Here is a 13,202-nt window from a genome sequence, read left to right as displayed (position 1 = left end):
GGAGAACTCATTGCATGAATCATAGCCGAACCACCGATTGACTGTGATTTTCTTGCCTTTCAAATGCGAGCATTGCGTCTTCCTATGGTAGCCCACTGGGAGCTATGAGTTTTACTGCTTATGCCGCCAAAGAAAGCCACTCCAGAGTAAGGAAAGTATGCAATTTGAGTGGAACGGTCAGGCTGCTCTGTGAAGACTATTAAATCTGAAGTGAAATTGTCCCTTTAATAATGTATTTTTAGACACCCAGGCTTCCCTATCCTTCCTGTAGCTGCCCTATAGCTGCTGACACCAGGGATATCTCAGCGCAGCCCAAAGAATTGATCTACAGATCCAGCGGAGGAGAAACAGGATTTAAGATGCATGGAGAAGAGAGCGGCCGTCTTTCTTTGAACTTAATCTGCAAGGCTACACAAACTGGTCATAAAGCAAAGCTTTATGACACCCAGGGAGATGCACTTCATCGGTTTTTCCATCCCCTCCCTGACACACAAAGCTGCAAGTGGCCTGAGTCAGCCGTCAGCTAATTACCCATTTCTTTGCACTCAATACCAGCAACTCCTTTCTGTCTCCTTAACTGTGTTGACAAATTTAGGTCTTATCAATACTGGTTACAAATATGAGGTGCATGCTGATATTGGAAAATGCAAAATAGCATACAGTTAATCTATGCTGTCCTGGCTGGACATCCAAAACAGAGGTGCAGAGGTCAGAGTATGGGGAGCTCAAACACATTTATGGTATAAAATTCAAACCAAGATATTAAAAGATGAAGTTACCATTTTATATCTTTGACTTCCTTCTTTTTTTGGAATCAGAGTTATTTTCAGATGTTACTTTGTTTTTTACATGTGTTTTTCCCTTTTATATGTAAGCATAAGCTCCTCTTGCATCAGCTCATTCTGGGTGGTTGAAATGTGGAATCAGTTGGGCGGCGATGTGTGATTTGCGTGTGTGCGGATGAGAGAAAAAAGAGACTTTGAAATGTTGAAATACTAATAATAATAACTAATAATCAACTAAAAAAGCATCAAGATAAACTAAATATTCTGTGAAGATACAAGCTTTTAGGACGATGAGGAGCTAGACCTTCAAGCTGAGAGGTCTATGGTTCAAAGCCTGAGTAGGCAAGAATCTCCACTGCTGCGCTCCCGTCTTCACTGTGAGCAGTATTGCAGGGATCAATAAAGAATCAATGTGACACAGTAACATTTATTGTCTTTATTAGATTCAAATGCAAAAGACACATTATTTGTTTTTAAATGTCTCTTGCTGGAAAGTAACGTTTTTTCTGAACCAAACTTCATCTGCTGTTATAATTCAAGATAGATGAATATCACGACGTCATTGCCAGTTTAACAACTACAGGTCACAGACGCAGTGTGAACCAGCTTCTAACAGTGTTTTGATTAGCACCCTCTTGGCCTTCCAGCACCACTGTTGAGTTGGTGTCGGTGGAATCAGCTCTATCGCGTAATTCCCCCTTCTGCTCTGCTTCAACGCCCGCCCGTAATCACTATCCCTGACCATTCGCTGGTCATAATGAGATGTGGGAGAGGAGGATGTTGTCAGACGTCCTTGGCGTTGCCCCCCCAGCTGCAGGTGTGTCATCCAGGTTCATTATCCCACGGTCGATTCTTTATGGTTCCTATGGGCAAGCAGCCAGAAAGACAGAAAATTATGAGCTCTCCCGCTGCCACGCTCACACATGAACACATGCTTTGATCCAAATTACTGTCATTTTGTGTATATACGAAAACATACTGTGCTTTCATGCTCATGTACTATAATGTACATGTGGCTGTTAGAGGCTTGACAGAGGTGACACCCAGCAGAGGAGAGGCTGAGAACCACAAATCGCCCCCTTATAGGATAGCATTGATTTAAGAAAGGTCAGAAAGAGGCTGGTGAGAGCAGAACACACAATATATTGACAATCCAGTTAAAGTGACTTGTGAAAAGTGCTGTTGGTGACCAGAGAAACATCATCAGGAAATGGCTGTTCCTATTTTGTATCAGACTGACATCTGCACTTAGAGATAGCTTTTCGCAGCACACAATATTTATCATTTCTCTCAGCCCCCTAAGTGCTAAGAGCTACTGTAAGTTGTAATTTCAAGAAAATAAATACATGAACTGTATCATACATAAATGTTTTTTATAAAAATGTACAAAAAATCATGCACAAAAACTGTACATCAAGCCCTCCTAACATTAAAGCTGAGCAGCTTTTTCTCTATTGACACAGCCATAGAAATCCCAATAGCAGCGGCACAAACACGTTGTATTTTTCACTCTCCTTACTGGAAGCCAAAGTCATTTATAGAGAGATTAAGGAGCATTTAAGACAGAATGAAACCACTTTGCACCATCATATCTTTATTACTGGAGCCACCCGAGCCCTGAGCAGACATCAGCTTCTGTCACACCCATCATTCAAATACTGTTATATCCCCCCATGCACACAGTTCATACACACACACACACACAAACATGCTCCATATGCAACCCTGCTGTTCATCGGTCATCTTTACCTCTCTGTCTCTCAGCTCTCTCTTCTCACAGCGTCTGAACATTTTGCCTAAAAAGATTCCTTCAGCACGCCTGTGACATCTTCTGTATTGAAAGTTGCATTTTTATGACATCTCTCCCCAGTGTTTGTTTCCAGTGCAAGTCCACTCGCAGATTATTTATTGTGTTTTCCACTGATCCTAATAAGGGGCTTTCATAGCGAACATCAAAAGGCCAGCTGGCGGAGCTGCATCTTGGGTAGAGCTCCTCAAGATAAATGCAAGCCGGCCCCTGTCAAACTTAGCACCGTCAGCAGTCTCACACAGTGCAGTTTAAAAAGACACCAGTGAATCTCAACAGCAAGTACTATACAGTATTTCATGTATCAGTGAATACACTAAAAGCTCCATTAACAGCAATCCATTTAAAGCACCGTATGCACATATTATTGGGGTTGCGGTCCTCTCTTAACTGCCAGCAAGATTTAAATCATGGGTTTACATCTTTACAATAATGAAATGCTCGATTGATCTCCTTGTCCTTTATTGCTCTATTGGGTGGAAAACACACACCATGAGGGCATACAGTGATTGCTTATCTGCTGTGATACTGCAAAGGGTAATTAGGCATATTACAACCTGAAGTAACAGGCAATAGAAATTATGATTTGAAGAAGCATCTATAGCTTATGCAATGCTGGGGCTATTTTGATCTTTTTTCATGATGCACAATGAAGCTGTCGCAGGAGCTCATCTCGGGGGAGAAATTGAGAAATAACATGGCATCAAGCATGAGGCGAGTAACAACAGGCTACTTCTGAGGCTCCTCGGTGTGTAAATAAATGAATATTCACTCAGTTTGTCTCTGCTAGATTCATATGAACGGTCACATTGTGACAGCTGCACAGGCTTAGATTTGGATAAAAAGGCTCAGGATTCCTGTAAATGGAAATGCATATGAAGACCATGTGAGTGTTGGTGCTTTAGCTCGGAGCAAAGCTCTGGCTTTTTGTTCTCCTGGCCTCTTCAGGGTGCTCTCAGTAGAATAGAGTAGATCAGTGTATCTACTGGCGTTCAATCACACACCCCACTGACGCCCCTCACCAGCCAGAGCCAGGCTTCTCTGAAGGATCTTACCCTGAGGAGAGTCTTTCTTCCGGAAGTCCAAGCCTTTTTCTAGTGAGCAACACTCAGATGCTTTAGATGTGGGTATTGGTCCGCTGCCCCCTCACTTCCTCCCCCACAACTCTCCACCCCCTCCTCATCCCTGTTTGGCATCTCTTTCTTCCTTTCATTCCCAGCTCCACTTTCAGAAAACTGTAGGCGTGAAACTGTCTGTGGGATTTTTTATTTTTTATTTTATTTTCTGCCCTCTGTTATGGAAGTCTTTTACACAACTAAAGCACGGCATGAGGCGTAGGCTGCAGTATCACAGAGGCAGTAGGGGGAAGGTGTGATCACAACCCTGCAGGCTCAGATCGGATCGCACATCATCGTTTTCAGCCCTGGTCTGTGAGTTTGGTTTGGCCTCTGTTTTTTCCAGCCCACTCATTGCAGCTTGCTTGAAGGTTTGGGGGCAAATTTGAAACACACAGACTCATGCATTTTCTTCTTTTCTTTGTCTGGCTTTTACCTACAGTAACTTATTTTGCATTGAACCCCCGTCTCTCTCTGTTTTCCTCTACCTGCCCAGAACCCCCCTTCCCCCACTGTCAGCAGTTCCTCAATGAATTCCCAACTAGCTTTAATTTTCAGACTCATCCATTATTCACCAACAGAGGGCACCGAACAGAGCGGCATTGAGTTGGATTAAAGGCCCAAGTACTGTATCTTTTCCTTTCAGTTTAATTTGAATAGATTTCATATTCATTGAAACGGCATATGAGACATCCAATTTCAATATGTTGAAAAGGAAAAGAAACAGACAGGATGGAGTAGAGGCAGTGGGGAAATGGACCTTGACTACAAAAAGATCAGCAGGGATGGCTGTGAGCTGTTTTTGTGTGTCCTGAAACTGCTGCTGATTTTATGACAAGTTGTCTTTTACAGATATTGTCCACTTCTGTTGTTATGCACTTTTTTTCTTCAGTTTAGATGCAGAACAAGAGAGAGAACAACTCGCAAAATTTTTTTTTTTAAATTACTGGCATGTGAAATCATTTTTTACAGTGTGACATTTTAGGACTACTATCTTGCCTGGAATTAAAGGAGAAGATCAGTACCACTCTTATGTCTGTGTGACATAAAGAGCAAGCAGCTATTTAGCTTAGCTTAGCACAAAGACTGGAAACCAGGGGAAACAGCTAGCCTGTCCTTTGCTAAAGTCCAAAAGTACACCAACCAGCTCATTAATCTTTTAGAAGAATATTTATGGATTTTGAGAAACATGCTTAAGGCATGTGTGGGCACAAGTTGGCCTAGGTAGCCTTGTTACACCCAATCATTGTGCTTCTAACACTCATAGGATCAAAGCTGTATGGATGGAGGCCATTCAGTGGATGATATCTCTGGATAATGTGACCATTAAAAATAAAGCATTATGTGTGTTCAGTTCTTTTTGACCACTTTATTACTGTTCTGTTTCTAAGTGACCACCTACAGTTTGTAAAATCAAAGCTATCCAGCTGCTTCTAAATGAAAAAAAACAGCATCACAAGGAAGAGAAAAGAATTTAGATTCAGGAGTTATTCTCAGCTTGAACTCTATCGGCAGACAAAACATCAGTACTAGATAACTCTGCAAAAAACACTCAACACTCATAAAAAAAGAACATTGACATGTTTTTCTTGCTGTAATCATTCCTCCTGTTCATATTGGCTATTAGCAGATCCCATAATCATAATGCACTTTCAGTGTAGATTTGAAGTTTGAAGCTAATATGAGGCTTCAGCAAAATCTCCTCTTTTTGTTACAATCTTTCCACTGCAGCTGAACAGGAAAACACTAAATATCCACTTTATTTGACTAACTCAGACGGCTGCAACTTCATATTATCTTCAGATAGACTTAAATACATTTTTGCTCAGAACAAGGACTGTGGATTTTGTCCCCCATCACTTAAATTGGAAGCACATCTGGAGGAGATCTTCTAATGGTCAGTATGAACAGGGGGAATGATTATAGCAAGCAAAACCTGTTTCAATTTTCATTAGGGCACCTGCCTGTTGTTTCAAGACAGACTTGAAAAACTGTGAGTCTATCCATTAAGGTTAAGGACAGATACTGACTATGGCTTGTGCTGCTGTTTCTGTACCTGTGAAAGGATAATTAGTCTATTTTTGGTGCCTATAATTCCCACACATCGTGTAAATGATACATTAATTTAACTAAGAATAGAGCCAGGCTAGCTGTTTTCCCTTGTTTCGAGTCTTTATGCTAAGCTAAGCTGTAACCACACCCTGATTCCAGCTCTGTACTTAACTCACGGACATAAGATTGATATTGATCTTCTCATCTCAACTTCACTTCAATTCTTGTACTTCACAAACTAGCCCTTTAAATGACTACAGGCTTCAGGGCTACAGTATGTCAGCCTGCTTGAAAGCCTTCTCTTCCTCTCCATCTTTCTCTTGCTCTCTTTCTTTCCCTCCCTTCTTTTGTTTCCAGTCACACAGCTTCGGTCCCATCAGTACCTCAGGGCTGACACGTCCGCTGATGCTAACAAATGACGAGCGTCCCCACTGACAGCAAGTCCATCTGTCTGTGTCAGAGTAATTGAATTTCATAAATATAATCAGATGGGTCTGTTATGAAGGGACCTGTAGTCTGGTCTCCTCTACTCTGTGGCTGTGTATTATTCCACACACAACAGATACTGTCTGCAGCCAGATTAACAAGAGGGAGCATGATTACCGCAAAACACAGATAGATGTTAGTTTGGTATCTGACAAATAATGAACAGAGAACTGATTCTGCTGCACCATTTGTCTTGAAATCTAATAGGAAGAGGAAGTTGCCAGTGGCATGCCGGCTTAATTGATAAGGTAATGGAGGGACTATTGATGCTCCACTCCGGCGTCATGATTATTTGAACTGGTTTGAAAAGGAATTGTGCTTTAAAACTCCAGTAGACAATTTGAGATTACCAAAGTAAATTAATATACTGAAGGCAATCTGCCACTATTGATCAAAACAAGATAAAATGGAGAACTCTGAAGCTACTTAAGGCAAATAGACTTTAAGCCGTACATCCTATTTGTTATTTGCAAAAGCAGGGCCACAGTTTTCCCACTGACCGGCATGTGCAAATTCAGCGTTAACTGTATGTTCTGCTGAAACAGATGCTTCACAAGAAACATATGCTCAATAGAAAGCATCTAATTAGCTGTTAAATGAGCCGAGCTTTGACCTGAGAAGCTCTCTCAGAGGGGTAGTTAATCCCTGTTGATGCAGTTTGAGGAATTATTGATCCACGGGCCCATCAAGCTTTACTCCATGAGGATGCTATCGACCAAGGCATCCAGAGAGTCCTTCCACTCTGCAAATTTACGACAGAATATTTCTTTTCTTTTTTTTTTAAACTCCATGTGTAGATGATCACAACAAAAAGTCAACTGACAGGGCCTTCAGGGGTTCTCAAAGACAGCGATCTAATTAGTGGCAATAAAGACTTTGAAAACTCCTTTGACGAGACGCTCCCGACAGAGATTATCTTTCTCCCAGGCTGAGGAGAACAGAGCAGCAGGCCCAGATCAGGACTCTCTTGATGCCACTGTAAAGAGCTTCAGTGAGACAAACATTGTGTGATATAACTGCATACACAAACCAAAAAATTAATCTTGTAATAATCCATCTGAAGTTATCTTTGCTCTGTCTGATCCATCCGTAGCAATCGTGGTTCCAATTAACAACCAAAAGGAAAAACAATCACTCAAACAGCATTTACTTTAGAATATTTCTTCTTAGAACAGTATTTTAATACAAAGATCAAAGCACCAGATAACAGGATAGATGACCACATGTTACTCACTCCCTTTGGCAAGCATTCAGACAGACAACTGTGATGTCTGCAGAGCTGCAAAACCTGCCTAGACGAGGACCGAAGCAGCGATTGGCTGATTCACTCGCTCTCTCATGTTCAAGTCCTGATAGATTTCATTTCCAAAACAATTGATAGTTTGTCGCATCTGCTGTGCTGTGGGACATGCAGCCTGGGATGTGAAGAGAGTGCCAACATATGGTGGATTTAATTAATGTGAACCATCTCATCTGCCTCTCTGTAGACAGTTTAGGCCTGATACACCCTACAGACCTCCTGTGTTTCCAGACCAATTCACTCTGTTGGGTTCACCTTACTGAATTAATTAGTATGCCCTCTGCCCACCTGAGCCTGGGGTTCACATGCTTCCACTTAGAGCCACAAACTTCTGCTAAAGTTGCAAGGAAAATTTTTAACATTTAGTTTCAAAGTTGCCTGTGTGATGTATATTCCCCAGCTTGCAGAAAAACAACTTGAAATTTGATTTATCTCTTTGAGATTCAGTCACTGATGTTCAGCTGAGAAGCTTATTTCTCGATCCCCCAGATCAATGAGCGTCTTTCGAGGCGCTGTTTGTACTCAGTCATCTTTCCTCTGTACTGCTAAGGAGAGTGCTCCTTTAATGGATTTGAACACTAAACTGATGAAGGAGCATTAATTGGCTTATCAGGGCAAATCACATTTTTGAGCAAGCTCTCAGAATCAGAGCTCCTGTCTGTAATGGGATAAACAAAATGGCCTTGTCTCAAATGAGAGAGTGTGTGAATCCACCGTTGCCAATAGAAAAATATATTCCAGAGGAGATACCAAGAAGCGTTGGCTCCTATGCATGCTTTTCTGAAAATTTGATTTAAATGATTGAGCCCCATGCCTGCTGGCAACTAAAGTCCCTCATTGGATGTTAACCCTTTACTTATATACATCAAAGAAATGAACTGAGCTATGGACAAAATGCAGAAAAAAAATAATTTGGAGACGAAGAAATGTTGTCTTGTTTTAGTAAATTAAGTAAAAATTGCCAAATAATACATGTCCAGGCTCATAATCTGAGCCAACACATCCAAAGCATGAAGCTCTGCCTTTGGTGAGAACTGAACTGTCTGAGTGCCAAGTATACAAAGTACCCAAAATAGAAAAGCAATGAAATACTGAGATTTTATGGAAAAAGTTTAATATAATTTTGCTCTTCCTTCTGCTCCAGTGTTTCATCTGTGCACCGTATCAGTCCCCAAATTCACAAGAGGAGAGTTGATATAGTGAGCAAAATTAAATAAATATCATCACTCACCATCTGTCAACATGACAGCTATATTTAACAACACAATCTAATATGCAACATCTCTGAGTTATCAAATCAGCTCGCCCTGAGGAAATGTAAGAAAAACAGCATTGATTGGGGGGCCAACACAGTGCTCTGTCATTATCGACTGACCCTTCTGTCAGAAAACAATCTGACAAGCTATTCGGTCTGGAAACACAAAGAACAAAACTGGATAATCTAGCTATCATAAGGGTGGCAGTTGAAGATCATTCATGGGTGGTTTTCAAACAGATGATACAAATACATTTCCAATAGATATTCAGATTCATATTCATTTGCAATCCTGCATCAACAACAGAGGAAATTAACAGGAGTACAGTAAACTATATATATTTTATGTGTCTTTTATTCAGTATGAATTTCACTCTCTGCTTTCTCAATAAGGAAATAATCAATTCACAGACACAAGATAAACAGACTCCAGGATGGTCCAGCTGGCTTTGACCGTTTCCATAGCAATATAATAATATAAAGAGTTTTTTGAAAGATGGATAGAACCATAAAAAATCTTGTGTTCATTGGCCCTGAAAGATGAATACTGACTGTGTCAGCCATACAACATATGAAAGACTTTCCATTATTTTGATAAACACCAAAACCCACCAGAATATAACTGAATGGGTAGCTCCTGTTGACTGGAGCATGGGGCTCAAAGTTTCTCATGAATAGATGTAGCCTGGGTCTAAAAAAGCTACAAATTGTGGAAAATAAACTGGTGCATAAATAATATGATTCTGATAATGCTTTATGATAAATGAGAGGGCAGTGTTTGCAGAGGAAAAATTTCACACGCACACACACAGTCGTGTTTCCATAACTTCAGAGGACATTACATTGACTTATATTAATTTGCTGGAGACTTATCTTAACGTTAACATAACCCTAAACTAACCTTAATTTTAAACCAAATCACAGTGCTTTTTTGGAGTGCATCTTAAAATCTACACAAATATGGAGCTGTTGAACATCCTGAGATTTAAACCTGTATTAACAGTTGTTTTTTGTTGTTGTTGTTGTTGTTTGTTTTTTTGCCACTTGGGGGCAACGGAAACAACCTGTAAACACAACACTGACATATTATCACCTTTAAGTTTAAGTTGATATAGCTAATGTCTTAGCAAGGGGGATAGCGATAGCATCCCCCCTCAAATCACCTACTGACTGTATCATATCCTTTTAAGTTGATATAACAACAATTACAACATTAATATTCATTTGGAGCCGTGTTTCTGCCCACCTGATGAATGTAGGTCCAATATTTTCCTCCTCCTTTAACTCCCTTCTCCTTTAACTGTTTTTTTAAAACATCAACTCCTGAGGGAAATATCTGGTTCTTTAGCTGCTAAATGCTCCACTTGTTCACCAGCTAGTTGCTAACTGTGTCTATTTGCCATTTTGGTGCTGAGAAGAGAGTGTACAGTTCATTTTTAGAGCTATTTGTCTCTAAACAGCTGACTGCTGTGGCCAAAAACAATGTGGAGAGTGAACCAAAACAGTAAAGTTGCAGCCGGACAGCTAAACAAGGAGCTGAAACTCATTATAAAGCTTCATAAATCCGAGTGGAGCTGCAGAGCCAAGTGATAATTCTCTGTAGGTTTATCACTACAAGCAACGCCTCTGACATTACACAAGGTCATTTGATATATTTATTTTATTAAAAATCAATTATAGCCCCTTTAAAGACAATGGGTATATAAATGTAAAACACTAATACTAAAGTATGATTGAGTCTCACCAGACTCTTGTTGCTACTGCCTCCCCGTCTTCCATTGTTGGTCTGATATTTGTTCAGCAGTGGCCAAGCAGCCAGAGAGCCTCCTGCTCCTCTTCAGGGTTTGTTCAGGGTAATGAATAGCATGCTAGTGTGCAGCCAACCACCAGGGAAGGCCATGACTTTGCAGGAGGGGGAATCCTGCTGCTCTCCCCCAATTAGAGCCACCCGGTCAGTCCGGCCACCTGCTGATCCACAGAGAAACCTCATGATTGCAGCAGCTTGCACCTAATCCAGTCTATTGAGGAGAAAACAGGAAGAGGGGCAGACAGCACGTCCTGAATTTGGCATGGCGAAGCCTGATGCAGCAGACAAGAATGGTGATGATCTCTCTCCATCTCCTCACTTACCAAGTATCTAGAGAGGGACCTAGCTGCAGACAAGATGGTGGACATCAACCAACGGGGTGTTCGTGGTGCTCATTAAACATTAATGACTCCAGCAGGTGGCAGTAATGCGCCTTTCGTTGGTTGCAGCCTGTCATTGAATCGGGAAGAAGAAGAAGATAAATCAGAAGACTTTTAGAGCAAATAACTTTGTTTCTGAGTTTGGTCAAACAGTGAACAAGATTTCCTCACAGTTTTGACCTACTAGCAGTGAATGCTTGTAAAGGTCAATGCAATTATATTCAGCTTCAATCTGGTGAACAAGAACATGTCAGGTTATAGATCTCAAGTTCAATAAAATTGAGAAGTATCTCCATATCGACTCAAGGAATACATGAGACTCCAATTTAACTGTAACTTACAGATTTAAACAACAGTGATTTCTGTGAATCTGATATAGAGACATCTGAACATCTGTTCTGCAGCTGTAGATTTATCAAGAAAATGTGGTCGGATGTTTATGATTGGCTTCATTCTAAAGAAAATAAATGTGGAACATGTTACATTTAAGAGTATGCATTGTGGGATAAATCTGGAGGAATTTGTTGTGAATGAGTGTTTAATTAATAAAAGTAAATGTACTAAGTCACTCCTTTTTGTGGAATATTATTGAGTTTTCATCATATACCAAAGCCGAGGAGAAGATGAACAGTATCCAAACTCTTAGATTTAGATTTATTTACATTTGTTTTATGTTTATAGAGAAGAAGAAGAAATTGAAGTAAAGGAAAATTTGTTTTCATCTGTTTTCATGTTGATACTTTTTATTAGATTCGCTCAGTATTTTTGTACAACAAAAAAAAATATAAATTAAATTTAGAAAGACAAATTTGTAAAAATGATTTCTACTTTATTTATTTAATCAACCAATGCGTACTACATGTAGTAGTACAGGATTTATACAGTAATCTATTAATGAACTGACAAATACCATATCCACAAATGTGAAATTGTTTATTTTCATTACTCAATGGAGAAATGACTCTGTAGATCTACATTGATACAAACCTGTTAAAACGGCTAAAATGGCTGAAATTTCCTCGGCCTCAGTTATTAATGACTATTTAAATAAAGGTAATAAAAAAGGAAAAACTATTGGTTATCGTCAAAAAAAAGTTAATAAACTCAGTGACCCACTGTTTATTAAAATTATGTTTTAAAAATGTTTTGGGGAATAGGAACAAACACTTCTTCCACTATCGAGCCGAATACATCTGTCCCTCTTTTCTCAGAGCTGAGAACTCTTTGCATTCATGGCTTACAGGGTCTAACAACACGGCTAATGGGATCTCAGCTATCTGATCACTCAAGAGCTCCTGGACCCCTTTCACAACCAGCTCTTTACATTCCCAGTTCTTTACATCAGAGGAGCTGCAGCTCTTTCAGGAAAGAGACATAATACAAGAGACATGTTTGGTTTGAGCTGTTTGTTTAACGAGCGGGAGAGAGTTGGATAATATGTGGAAAAAATGATCAAAGACGACAAAATATTACCTTAAATATTATCATTCAAAATACTATTAAATTCAGTTTTACATAGGGCTCAAATAATGGGTCACTCAATGCAAATATTTTCCGTATCACTGATAGCTGGTCCATTTAAACATCATACTAAAGAATTTAAGGACTTTTTTATTCTTGGTAGTGTAGGAAATTAAAACAGAATCAAGACACTAATGCTCAAATTTTGAAGGAATAGTTTGACATTTTAGGAAATACAATTATTCGCTTTCTTTTTTTAAAATACTTTTTTGGCATTTTGCCTTTATTTGAGAGTCAGTGTCTTTATTAGTGAGACAGGAAAAATATTTTGCTGAGAGTCACATGAGAAGATTTATATCTTTGTACAACTTTGTACATTAAGTAACGTTCGCACACAGAACTGGAGCCAGGAGATGATTAGCTTAGCTTAGCATATTGACTGGAAGCGAGGGAGACGGCTAACCTGGGTCCGTCCAAAGTTCAAAATTTGACTAAACAAAGACCTCTAAAGCTTACTAAATGATATGTTCAGATGATATTGTTTGTTTTGGTCATTGTTTTCTCTCTGTGTTTGGACAGAACCATATCTCTGGTTATTAAGCTAAACACCTGCTGACTTGAGCTACACACGCAATGCCAATATCTAATATATGTGTGTATCCTCAGTGGTGACCAACAGAGGTGTCACACAGTAAATTTTATTGAAGGGACACAGTTTCACAATGGATATGTTAATGTTCACACCAAACCAAGT

The 13,202-nt window shown here is 39.7% G+C and overlaps 1 long non-coding RNA gene across 1 annotated transcript; it reads right to left on the bottom strand.

The window, feature by feature from the left end:
* Positions 1 to 1,116: 1,116 nt before the first annotated feature.
* Positions 1,117 to 11,487, bottom strand: LOC121897803. The gene is made up of 3 exons (XR_006096291.1): positions 10,931 to 11,487; positions 10,545 to 10,818; positions 1,117 to 1,648 (listed from the first exon to the last, which is right to left on the bottom strand). It is a non-coding gene; the product is annotated as an uncharacterized LOC121897803 (long non-coding RNA).
* Positions 11,488 to 13,202: the final 1,715 nt, after the last annotated feature.

Source organism: Thunnus maccoyii, chromosome 5 (assembly GCF_910596095.1).
Source record: "Thunnus maccoyii chromosome 5, fThuMac1.1, whole genome shotgun sequence".
Taxonomy (NCBI): domain Eukaryota; kingdom Metazoa; phylum Chordata; class Actinopteri; order Scombriformes; family Scombridae; genus Thunnus; species Thunnus maccoyii.
Note: the sequence above shows the minus strand (reverse complement) of the source record. Positions and strands in the feature narration are given on the sequence as shown.